Consider the following 12183-nt stretch of genomic DNA (forward strand, 5'->3'; position numbering starts at 1 on the left):
ATAATGTGCATTACCATATACTGTATATAACCTGATACACACATAAGAAAAAAACAATGAAAGGTTTGAAGTAATTAATGTAAAAAGTATATTAATTTATAATAAAAAGAATAACATACTTGAATCCGTTGGGGCTGGGCACATGGCACATATCAGAATGACTACAGTCTGTCGAGTTTCTGGGTAAGGTAGTGGGGGGCGGGGGGCACTGTTAGGGCTGCCAGAATTTTAGGATTTTTATTTGGGGGTTTGGGGGGGGGCGGTCTCTTAATTGGGGTTCAGTTTATCGAGAGGGGAAGAGGGGCAAGGCGGGGTTGGGGGTGGGGGTCGGGTGTGGGGAGCGGTGTGGCCGACTTGTTAAATGATGTCTGTGCCCCCCCCTCTTTCTCTACCCCTCCCCCCTCCCTCTCCTTGTCTTGTCGAATACGGCAGTAGAAGCAAGTCAACCAATCAGTAAAAAGCCAGACGATGTAACTATGCAGAATAATTATGATTGGCTGCCATGGGGGGGGGGGGGGGGGGGGGGAGCTTTAGGAACGTTGAGCCGGTTATGTGCGCGGCAATTGGGGTGGGGGCACGGTGGTGCCGGGCACGTCGTGGGGGGACGTCTGGGGGACGACGTGGCGAGCGCGTCAACTTGTATTTATGATCGGCCCGCTTCCGAGAGAAAGGCGGCGGGACCTGTAAATTAGAATTGTGACTTTAAAAAATGTAAATGATAACGATGGTAGTAACACATGGGATCGTCGTGACGAAGGACAACACACACACACAAAAAAAAAAACACCGTGAGAAAATAATGAAAGTCATTAATATTTACGTTCTCTTGTGTCGTCGTCGTCGCAGGTTGGAGATTTCTCCGCTTCTTTGTTTCCCTCCCACACCACCACCCCCCCCCCCCCTTCCCTCCGTTTTTTGTTCAGTTGTGTTCTTTAGTCGGTGTGTTCGTTTGTAATCGCGTGGCATCTTGTATCCAAGTGTGTGGGGACGTTGATCGCACAGACTGTTACACAGCCTCTACAGTACAGTATTGTCCTTCGTAAAAAAAAAAACGGAACGAGGCCCGGGGGGTTGGGGGTATGGTGGTTGTCGGTAGTTCGGTAATCGACTCCGACCTCCTCAGCCACCACGAAAGTCTGTCCCACATCGCGACGAACACCGCGACTCCAACCCCCAGCCACGCGCCTCGCTCCTGTTATTGTTATTATGATGATGATGATATTATAACGTTTATTTTTGTTTCCTCGTTCCAAATAATAATCTGACAACCTCAATGCCGCGGCCGGTTTTATACGTCGAATTATTTTATTTTTCACGATCGTTTTGGGGGGGGGGGGGGAGGGGAGGGGAACTGAAATTTATTTTTATTTTTTACGTGTGAAAATATCAAGAAGACGAAGTTGACTATAAGTAAATAAGAGAACGCAAGGGACACGTTTGTGCGAGACTCCAGGGGCAGCGTTTGTCGATTCCGTTCCTGTGATTTTGTGAAAACCACTCCAGAATCCAGGTGGAACCCCCCCCCCCCCCCCCCCCCCCACAATGCCCCTTCTCTCACCCTGAACAACACCGTCTGATCAGGCGCACTGAAGGACAACGTTCCCGCCATCGGTGCTCGGCCAATCACCATCCAGGACGAGGAAGGGGGATCCCAGCTGTGCTGCTGAACTCACGAAGGGGCTAAACCACGACCTTTGACCCCCGCCCCCCGCCCTCCAGCGATCTATCAGCAGTTTTCGTTAAGTGCGTTTGTTATTTTATTTTCCTTCCCGCAGCTGGACATCACTTGATTGTTTTATTTTTATTTATTTAGTCGTGGGGTAGGTTTGTTTTTAACAATGCTGTATCGTTCCGTCGCCCCCCCCCCAACTCCTTTTCCCCCTACGCGTTGCAGATTGCACAGAGGCTGCTTTGTGGGCAGCTCCTCTTCTAACATTTCGGTTCTGGTTGTCAGATTTCAAAATAGGAAAGTGGGAATGGGGGGCACTCCCCACCCCCCTCCCCTCTCCCCCCCACCGCCGCACCCTCCCTCCCGGTTCCTTGAGTTTCATCCCCTGATTGCCCGTCTGTTGCCTCTTTTTGTGGCCTCAGCGGCACAGTGTTTTTAGCTTGCCGGCGAAAATTTAATTGACGGGAGAAAAGATATTTAGTCAACGCAGTGTTGTAATTTTTATTTGACTTGCTTTAGTCGATCTGACTGAAATCCACGGGGGGCGCGTTAAACTTGACTGAAATTCCGCAGATGTCATCGACTGGAACCAGGGGTAACCCGACGTTGTATCTGGACCAAGGCGAAAACCCTCAACTCTTTATTTCATTTTGTGACGGACCACCGTGTGACCGCTGTGTTGCACCAATCGTTTCTATTTTTTTTGTTTGTTCAAAAATGTTCAAGCTTAACTCCCAACTCGTGACAGCGTCTGTAACGGGGTCCGCAGACCAGGCACGCGCACGCGCGGGGACCACCAGGGTGGGAGCCACTCCTCCAGACTCGGCGACTTCGACTAAATCGGCAACCAATTGCTGTCCAAATTACGCCGATTCAGGCCACGACTGACTGGAGCCTGCGATCGTCAGGGGCTGTCAATTTGAACCCTTTCCCATTACGACGACGTACATATGTCATCGGAAAGGAACCGGAAGAAAAACTAAAGTAAAATAAACTTTATCGGTAGCGAGGCTTACCACAGGGCCACGCGGGAGGGCGTGTGGAACAGTTTGGCGCCAGCTATCGTAGAGAGCGGTCGTGTCGCTACGGTTTTCTGCGGTGAGTGCAGTGTCTTTTTTTAAAAAAAAACGGCGCTACGCTTCTCTAAATAAAATGAACGCTGAACCACTGGCGTGTTCTGAGATTCAGCGGTGAACGAGATACCCACACCCTGCGACTTGCAGACGTCTCGGGAACGGGAAAGGGTTAAAGAGAAAGTTCAAGACTTAAGAGAATTGGGTCAACTCGTTATTTTGAATTTGCTGTACGGTTTGGTTGAAATTTGACGGTTATCCATTTCCTACCCCCCCCCTTACCTTCCCTGTGTTCCTTTCCTCAACGCACGTTTCATTTGTTTTCTTATCCGGTCTCTCAGCGGTTTGCGCCGTTCTCTTTGACGCGGGGGCAGCTGGCAGGTAGCGACGTTATCCGTGTTGGACAGAAATTGGCGCTTGCGTGCGTGCTCGCGCCCTGTATTAAACAGGAAGGGAAACAAAATTATATAAAGATATATATTACAAAACGATAGTGAATACAAATAATAACGTCAGTGTTTTTTTATGCTTACAAATTAAGAAGTGGAATTTGGTTGTCGTCTTAATTCTTTGTTTGAAAGTTGCAAGGGAGAGAGGTTGAAAATGACGCGAGGGTTTGGGGGGGGGCTGACCAACACTCAGAGCGGCCGCAGCAGCATGGGTGTTAGGTGATGTTTGTGGCTGTAAGTTGTACAAAATCTGTCTCTCTCTCACTTTGTATCTAAAAAAAAACAAATGTGTTATTTATTATCATTTTAATTCAATCACGCACTCCCCCCACCCCCGCCTTCCCCTCCCACCGCCCCCCCCCCCCCCCACTCTGTATAAATGTTCCACAGAGTAAAACGAAAAAAAAAGCTGAGAAAAAAATCGATAAAAATTATTAAATGGAGAAAAAAAACCCCCCACATTAAAAAAATAACTTAGGAGAAGAAAAGGCGACACTGTGATATTAATTTTATTTATGTAACAGTTACAGTTTTATAAAGTATAAATGTTGTTTAGCCGATTACTGCGGCCATGGTATGGTAAATAAAAAAAAAAGTTTGATAATGTATGCGGTTGTGGATTCTGTGTGTTCTCTCTGTATCGTGACCTTTGGGATGGTTGAGGGTGATGACCACCTCGTGTGCGGATTAAGCCGGGTGCACGTCGGAGCTTGGGGGAAAAAAAAACTGCTTTGCCCATGGCCATAGCGCGTGTTTGCGCAGACACGGGAATGAAAGTGCACGATATTTTACGGATCGTAACAACCAAAATCGAATTTCGCAAAATCAACGTGAACCCGGTAATCGTTGAACGCTTGGCCAAAGTTGGCTGGCCTAACGGTCCCAACGTTGAGCCAACGTTGGCATATTTAGTGGGAAAGTGCCACAGCCAGGGCATGGCACGTTCCCACTAAATATACCAACGTTGAGCCAACGTTGAGCCAAAGTTGAGCCAACGTTGAGCCAACGTTGGCATATTTAGTGGGAAAGTGCCACAGCCGGGGCATGGCACGTTCCCACTAAATATACCAACGTTGAGCCAACGTTGAGCCAACGTTGGCATATTTAGTGGGAAAGTGCCACAGCCAGGGCATGGCACGTTCCCACTAAATATACCAACGTTGAGCCAACGTTGAGCCAAAGTTGAGCCAACGTTGGCATATTTAGTGGGAAAGTGCCACAGCCGGGGCATGGCACGTTCCCACTAAATATACCAACGGCATATTACGTGGGAACGTGCCATGGCCAAGGCGTTGGGGGTAGTTGGTGGCCCTCATGGCCCGTGGTCGATCCGCCCGCACGCCTCGCCCAGGGTTGTTGACCTCCGGCGCCGTGACATTTGCCCCCCCCGCTCAACAGAGTGGGCCGAGTTCGACCCGGCGACAAGGTCGGGCCTCCTGTGTGCAGCAAAGCCCGCGCGGGTCGGTTGGGACCGTGGGACGTGCAGCTTCCTGCGGCAACGAACTTGGCGAGCCGAGTTCCGAGTCCCCGCTCGCGGCCAACATCGGCGGCGAATATCTTACCTGCTGTTGGGGTCCTCCTCTAATGCGACTTGGCCTAAAACGAGTAGCATTTGTGCGGTTGTGTGTGTAAGATCTGGACAAAGTCCCATTGGTGAGCTCCTCTGGCAAGCAAGGCTGCGTTGGCTGGGCCATGTAGCCCGCATGCCCAATCGCCGCATGCCCAAACAGCTTTTGTTCGGCCGGTGAGGCTAAACGGGCGCGGCACGGGCTAGAGAAGAGATGGAGTGATGTGGTACAGGAGGATGTGGAGTTGAGTGGACTTGCCAATGACTGGTACCAGCGGTGTCAAGATCGGCCTCTGTGGAGGAGGCTCGTGAAGGACGCTGCTACTGGGCAGTTGGAGGTAGTCGCCCTCCAACAGCAAAAGAGGGCGGAGGAGCGACGCTCACAACAACGAGCGGAGCGCCGGGTGGCTAAAGCACAGCAAGTTGGCACAGTATCAGCCAGTCATCTCAGTCATCTCAGTCGACCCGTGACACCTGGGTCTGCCCCGTGACCTCCTGCCAGCGGGCGTTCGACACTTCACGTGTCCTCAAGGTGCACATAACCTGGTGAGACAAAGGCGGCCCGGCCGTGTTGCGTATCACACACCACCCTCTCGTGCGCTGTGCCGGCCTTAATAGGTGCTCGCTCAACAGTACGTGTTGCAATAATCTGTTCAGGCTATACGGGCGATCATTGTATGTAGGAGAGCGGTAGTGTAGCGGTCAGCGCGCTGCGCTACAAACCAGACGAACAGAGTTCGATTGCCGCTCACGGCCAACACCGGTGACGATTATCTGAACCTGTCCTGGGCCTCCCCTAGGTCGACTCGGCCTCAAATAAGTACCTGGTGCGGTGTGTAAACACATCGCCACTGGGGAGACAAAGGCGGTGGGGTGTGGTGCTGGCCACCCACCCCCTCGTGCGCCGTACCGGTTTTCATAGGTGCTGCTCGCTAATGCCCACTTGTCCCAACAGTCCCGTGAGGCTATGGGGGGGGGGGGGGGTATCTTTGTCTTTGTAGTGTGAGACCACACAAACGCACATCTAACAAGAGATGGGGCCCCTTGCCGATGCTGTAACACATCTTGGCAGTTCATCGGCATTTGCTCCAATGCTGATGAGACATTGGATGTCGAAACTGGTCCCAGAGTAAAAAATGTTGCTTGTTGTTCAACCGATGCTGCTGAAGTTGTCTACTCCAGGAAAGGCTGCGTGGCTGATGGGATGCGGTGAAAATTTGTTTTTACATGGAGGGACGAGGAGGTGAATGGTCTCGTTCCAGCAGCGCCGTGCAGTGACAAGGCCTAACACGCAGCTGGCTTTCGCGACCAATATTATCCATAATAGAGGGAGGGGGGGGGGTGAAATCGCGTCAATATATGAATGTGTCAAACTTGATTTAAAGCTTTCGTGACTGCAGGAATTACTCTTTGGTTCTTTCGGTAAAGTCACGTAGAAAGAAAATAAATTAAATGATAGAGTACGACGTTTCGATTGCAACACGAGCAACCGTCATCAGGTAGAACTACATTTGAGAGTGAGACAAAACACAGACACGGAGACACACAGACAGACACAAAAGCAGAGAGAGCGACACACAACATAGATACACAGAGACCCAATGCCTCTGTGTCGAGGCCTTAGAGAGAGGGAGGTGGGGGGGGTGGGCAGAGAGAGAGGTGGGTCTGCTGAACGTGTCGTTGAACCCGCCACCACCCTTCGCACCTGATTGGCTCACGGGTAACGCCATCGCACGCATCCCTCTATGCACGAAGCAGGAGGATTTCTCCACGACTCTTGGCTGTCCGCCTGATGATGCTGGTTGTAATTACTGGCGAAACGTCACGGCACTCTTAATTGTAAACGTAGTGGGTTTGCTCTCCAACACGCAACCTGTGTGCTGTTTTAGTAACGAATTGGCACGTTCTGTTTACGTGACAAAGCTTACTAAGAGGCTGTGTCCCGGTGTTGGTTGGTTTAACGACACATTTAAATATTTACGCGATCTTACCCCACCCCCCACCCCCTCTCTTATGGGCAGTGAGAAGGATACAAAATGGGACCTCATGGGACCTCCTTTGCCAGTACCAAAATATGATAATAGGTTTTCCCCCGGTTTTTTTCTGGCAACAAAACAGCTGTGTTGAAGGAGGCCCCGTGATGTAGCTGCTCGCCCCGAGCTCTCATTACTCTGATAGTGGCGTTGTCTTCGGGCTGTGTACGCCTTTTGGCGTCCTCTGGTCTAACACCGTTTGAGACGAGGCTCAAAAGAAAGCCGTCTCTGGTGTGGACCAATCAGTTTCAAGGACAATGCATCCTATTATCAGAGTATGATTTTTGTTTGCATTCTGACCACAAGCGTTGTGGTTAATGCAGTAACGTGAATCCTCGTAAAAGGTTTCAGTTTGGTGTTTTAACATCTTAACACCTATTCTTGGTTGTTATTATTATTATTTTATTGTTTCCCTTCTACGTGACTTTACCGAAAGAACCAAGAATAGGTGTTAAGATGTTAAGACACCAAACTGAAACCTTTTACAATGAATCATGTCTGCGTTAACCACAATGCTTGTGGTCAGAATGCAAACAAAAAAAACTGATAATATGATTAATTGTCCTTGAAACTGATTGGTCCACAACAGAGACGGCTTTATTTTTATTATTTAATTGTTTCCCTTCTACGTGACTTTACCGAAAGAACCAAGAATATGAATTACCTGCAGTCACGAAAGCTTTAAATCAACATCTTAACACCTGTTCTGTTGCCAGAAAAAAAGGGGAAAACCCTATTCTTGTATCTATTTGGCGTTTAAATATCTTAACACTTCCTGTTTTATTGCCATAAAGGCTAAAACCTATTCGTATTTTTCATACTTTGATACTAGCAAAAAAGGTATCCCGTGATATTGCTGCTCACCGCGAGCTATCAGTGCTCTGATGGTGCATTGTCTTTGTACTGGTCGCCTCTCGGCGTTCTCTGATCTGACGCTGGTGGAGGCCACTGAGTTTCACAGACAATGCCATTCATTAAATCAGAGCGTGTTTTGTTTTCATGTTCACCACGAGCGACGCGTGTGGTTCATGCAGCGCTTGATTCCTTGCAAGAGGTTTATATTTGGTTGCTTGAACATCTTAGGGGCCGTCCATAAATGAAGTCACGCACCTGGGGGGGGGGGGGGGGGGTCAGACATTTGTGACGATGTGTGACGAGGAGAGGGAGAGGTTTGAGAAATGCGACGTCACATCAAAATGCGCAACTTTAAATAAATATAGAATTGTTATAACGCCACATTAAATACGCACTACAATGACAATAGCTTAAAGCGATTCGAAGCATGTTATATTTTCAAAATGTAAATATGGTTTTGGGGGGGTGGGGGGGCAGATCTTTGTGACGCCATATTTGAGGCGGGGGTCTGACTTTCTGTAACGCCGTGTGACGGGGGGGGGGGGGTCAAAAAATCGTCCAAAATCGCGTGACGTCATTTATGAACGGGACCCTTAACACAACTCTGCCAGAAAAGGGTACACTGCCTCCAGCGAGAAGGCTGGTCTCGCCCCCTGGCGACGGAGATGTGCAACTGGCACCGAGAGAGAGAACTCGTGCCATCCCACCATCGTGAACACTGTTATCCTCCCCCTTGATTCCCACCGCGCGAGAGACATTTGAACACATTCTCCTGCGGAGGGAGCTGGTAGGAACGTTGGGTTGCTCGGTCAATGGCCAGGGTCAACGGCGGCACCACCACGTGGTGTATTCCGCAAATATGCCCGACTGTGAGGGCGGGCACAAGCCGGCGTGAGTAGGTGAAACGTTGAGTTTTATAAGGGCACCACGGGGTGACCAGCCCCTCCCTACCCAGCCTCACCCTCCCCACCCAGCCCCTCCCCACCCAGCCCCACCCCTCCCACCCCCCACCCAGCCCCACCCTCTCCATCCTCCCCACCCAGCCCCTCCCCACTCTCCCCACCCAGCCCCTCCCCTCCCCACCCAGCCCCTCCCCTCCCCACCCAGCCCCTCCCCACCCTCCCCTTTCCATCCAGCCCCTCCCTCCCCACCCTCCCCTCTTCACCCAGCCCCACCCCTCCCATTTTTGGATGCACGACGGACGGACGGACACAATAATCCCCTGTGGGCTGGTGGTGTAACCAGGAGGTTCCTACCAGTATTAGACCTGGGAACCACCACAGGTTGACCGTGGCCAGCAAGGTTCACCCCGATTAGACTGGCAGCAAAAAAAATGTTTAAAACAAACAGCTCGGCAAGTTCACCGTCCCTATGGTGTTCTTGGTTTAAGTCAAAATTCGCCCCCATGGTGCTGCTGATGATGGTGACGACGATGCTTCCGTGGCTGAAGCTTCCGATGATGATCGTTGTGTTGTTGCGGACGCTTTTGCTGAAAAGGCTCATACTGATTCAATCTGCTAATTATACTGATACAGATGGTGGAGAAGATTCTCACGATCTCAATGATGACGACATTGCCGCTCTTGCTCATGCTCCTGATTCTCGTGTTCCTGTAGCATCTCGTTGGGGGGCTTGGGGGGGTGCATTTCACCCTCGTCATGGTGAAGGTTGGTGGATCGCACAGACATTGCGCCGATGGTCCGTTGAGATGATCACGAGACGGCAGCGCAGCAAGTGGGTTGTTGGGTCCCTTTATAGCGGCCAGTTTGAGAGTGTGGAAGTCTTCAGTCAACTTCGGATCAGTGGGAAGGGGAGGCGGACCCCGACTCCCTCTGCATAGGCAGTAAGATTGCCACATTATTTTCCAATGTAGGCCAAACAGAGTCTTTATTTTTAGACCGGGGGAGGGGGGCGGGAATCCGATGAGCTATGAAGCTCTTTTTTTGGGGGGAGGGCAGATGTCCAGTAAAAAACCGGGGACGTTATTTCACAATCTGTCCGGATCAATCATCAAAGAGCTGGTGCAGAATACCGCGATAAAGTTCAACACGACATCCATGTCAGCAGCACCCGTGCACAAGAGACGACTTAACCGGAACCGTCCCGGTTAAATCCGGGACAGGTGGAAACTGTGTGTCGACGGAGGCCTTCACCCAGCAGTGGATACATCGTGGCTGCTGTTAATGACGATTCGTTGATCTCCATAGGCGCCCCCCTGAGCCAGCGGTCGGTGGGAAATCCACGTGGCTATGACAGGGCCCAGTCCATCCATCCTTCAACAAGACCGTAATTTGTATGCGAACAAACAAAAAAACAAAGATCCCCCTCCCCCCACGTGGCCCTAACAGACTGCTGGGGGCAAGTGGTCACTAGCGGACACCTATGAAGGCCGACACGGCACACGAATTGTTGGCGAGGTCATCACCACGCCCGCGCGCCTTTGTCTCCCCCCGGGCGCACATGCCCCCCAACAGCCTTAACAGACTGTTGGGGGGGGTGGGGGGGGGGTGGTGGGAAGTGGGCCACTAGCGACCACCTATGAAGCGCCGCCACGGGACGGCACGCCAGGAGGTGGACGTTGAGACAAAAGGCACCAACGCGGAAGAGAGGGGGGGGGGGAGCGTTCGGGTTCGGTTGGCTTGGGACTGGACTAAACAATGACGGCTTATGTCTCGCTAACCCCCCCCCACACCCCCACACCGATTGTATTTTCTGAGCCGCCGTTTGACAGTTCAAATGAAAAATAATTACACGGCAAATAATTACAGATTGCACGTGGCTCCTGCAACGATTCACGGCTCATCGCACGCGCGGGTGTCGCCCCCCGCTGCCACCCCCCCCCGCCCCCCCCGGACGTCCGCGTGGTCGATTGGGAAGCGTTCGGAGCGATCTCGGGATCCTTCCCCCTCGAGAGTCGCCTTAATCCCACCGCTACTCGTAATCGCGTAATTGCTATTTTTTTTGTTCTTTGTTTCATTGCAATTATAAATTGGTTTTTTGGGTCCAAGGAAAACACGAATTGGCATCGCCGGTGAAATGCCGGCCGTGTAAACACTTCCCGTGTGGAGCCCACGAACCAGGCTCACGGGGATCATCTGGAACAGCGAGCTCAAATGCCCGAGATGTTAACTACCTTGCCTGGTATACAGGAGGTCGTGAGTTCAACGCAGACCCTGACGCCTGCTGTATATTTGGGAGTTTGTGTCTCTCTTTTCCCGTGGTCGCGTGGATTTTTTTTCCGGGTCTTCCGTTTATTCCCTCCACATTAATAATCAACATCACCACGCGTTCAGAGTATTTGGCTGCTATACATTTCCACGTGATAAGCCACTTTCGTTGAACTATCAATTTGTGACAGCCAGGTCGTTTAAAAAAAAAAAGCTATACAGCTCAGTGGGCCTTACCTGGTAAAATAAAAACTTTAATAGTTTAATCATCTCTCCGGGAGTTCGATAAAATAAGTACCACCTCGCGGGGAAGTCAATGTCGTCCCTTGGATGGACTCGGCCCACACTGTAGGAATGTGGAATTTCCACCACTGGCTTTGCAGGGCTGTCGACAAGGGATGTCTACCCAGCTGTATAATAACCACACCACGTGTGTTTGTTGTCTCAACAGTTTCAAACCACCAAGTTCAATTTGAATTTTGTTTCACCAGGGTGAGAACTCTGGAGATAATTAGAAAGTGACCCTGAGGCATTGATCCGCTGCTAGTAGGGGGTGACGATTGCTGCTGCGTGTCGAATTCCAATTGACTAATTTGCCGTGTGATTTCTGTGGAATACCGTAATATAATAACCTCTACTTTAACACATTCCTGCAGAGGGAGCTGGTAGGAACGTTGGGTTGCTCGGTCAATGGCCAGGGTCAACGGCGGCACCACGTGGTGTATTCCGCAAATATGCCCGACTGTGAGGGCGGGCACAAGCCGGCGTGAGTAGGTTAAACGTTGAGTTTTATAAGGGCACCACGGGGTGACCAGCCCCTCCCCACCCAGCCCCACCCCTCCCACCCCCCACCCAGCCCCACCCTCCCCACCCAGCCCCTCCCCACCCTCCACCCAGCCCCTCCCTCCCCACCCAGCCCCTCCCCACCCTCCCTTCCCCACCCAGCCCCTCCCTCCCCACCCTCCCCTCTCCACCCAGCCCCACCCCTCCCATTTTTGGATGCACGACGGACAGACGTACACAATAATCCCCTGTGGGCTGGTGGTGTAACCAGGAGGTTCCTACCAGTATAAAGCGCCTTAATACTGAACTTATCTCAAAGGGCTGTACGTAACAAATTTAACTACACTCACAAAAGGTAGTGTGGCAATTCTGGACCCGTACGTGGGCGCACGACGACCTCCTCTTGCGAGTGACGTCACGGGATCTTTAACGACCACCGTGAAGTGAAGCAGGCGGTGCCGAGGAGGACAGCGCTGCCATCCTGCGACACGTGTGGAAAAGAGCTTCAGAGCTCATCGGATTCCTCCGGTCTGATTATGGTCATTATACGCCGGCGGTATTAACCAGGGCGGCCGCTGGATTCGAAC

This window comes from Petromyzon marinus, chromosome 44, assembly GCF_048934315.1.
Source record: "Petromyzon marinus isolate PM22_M1 ecotype Great Lakes invasive population chromosome 44, UKy_Petmar_22M1.pri1.0, whole genome shotgun sequence".
Taxonomy (NCBI): Eukaryota; Metazoa; Chordata; class Hyperoartia; order Petromyzontiformes; family Petromyzontidae; genus Petromyzon; species Petromyzon marinus.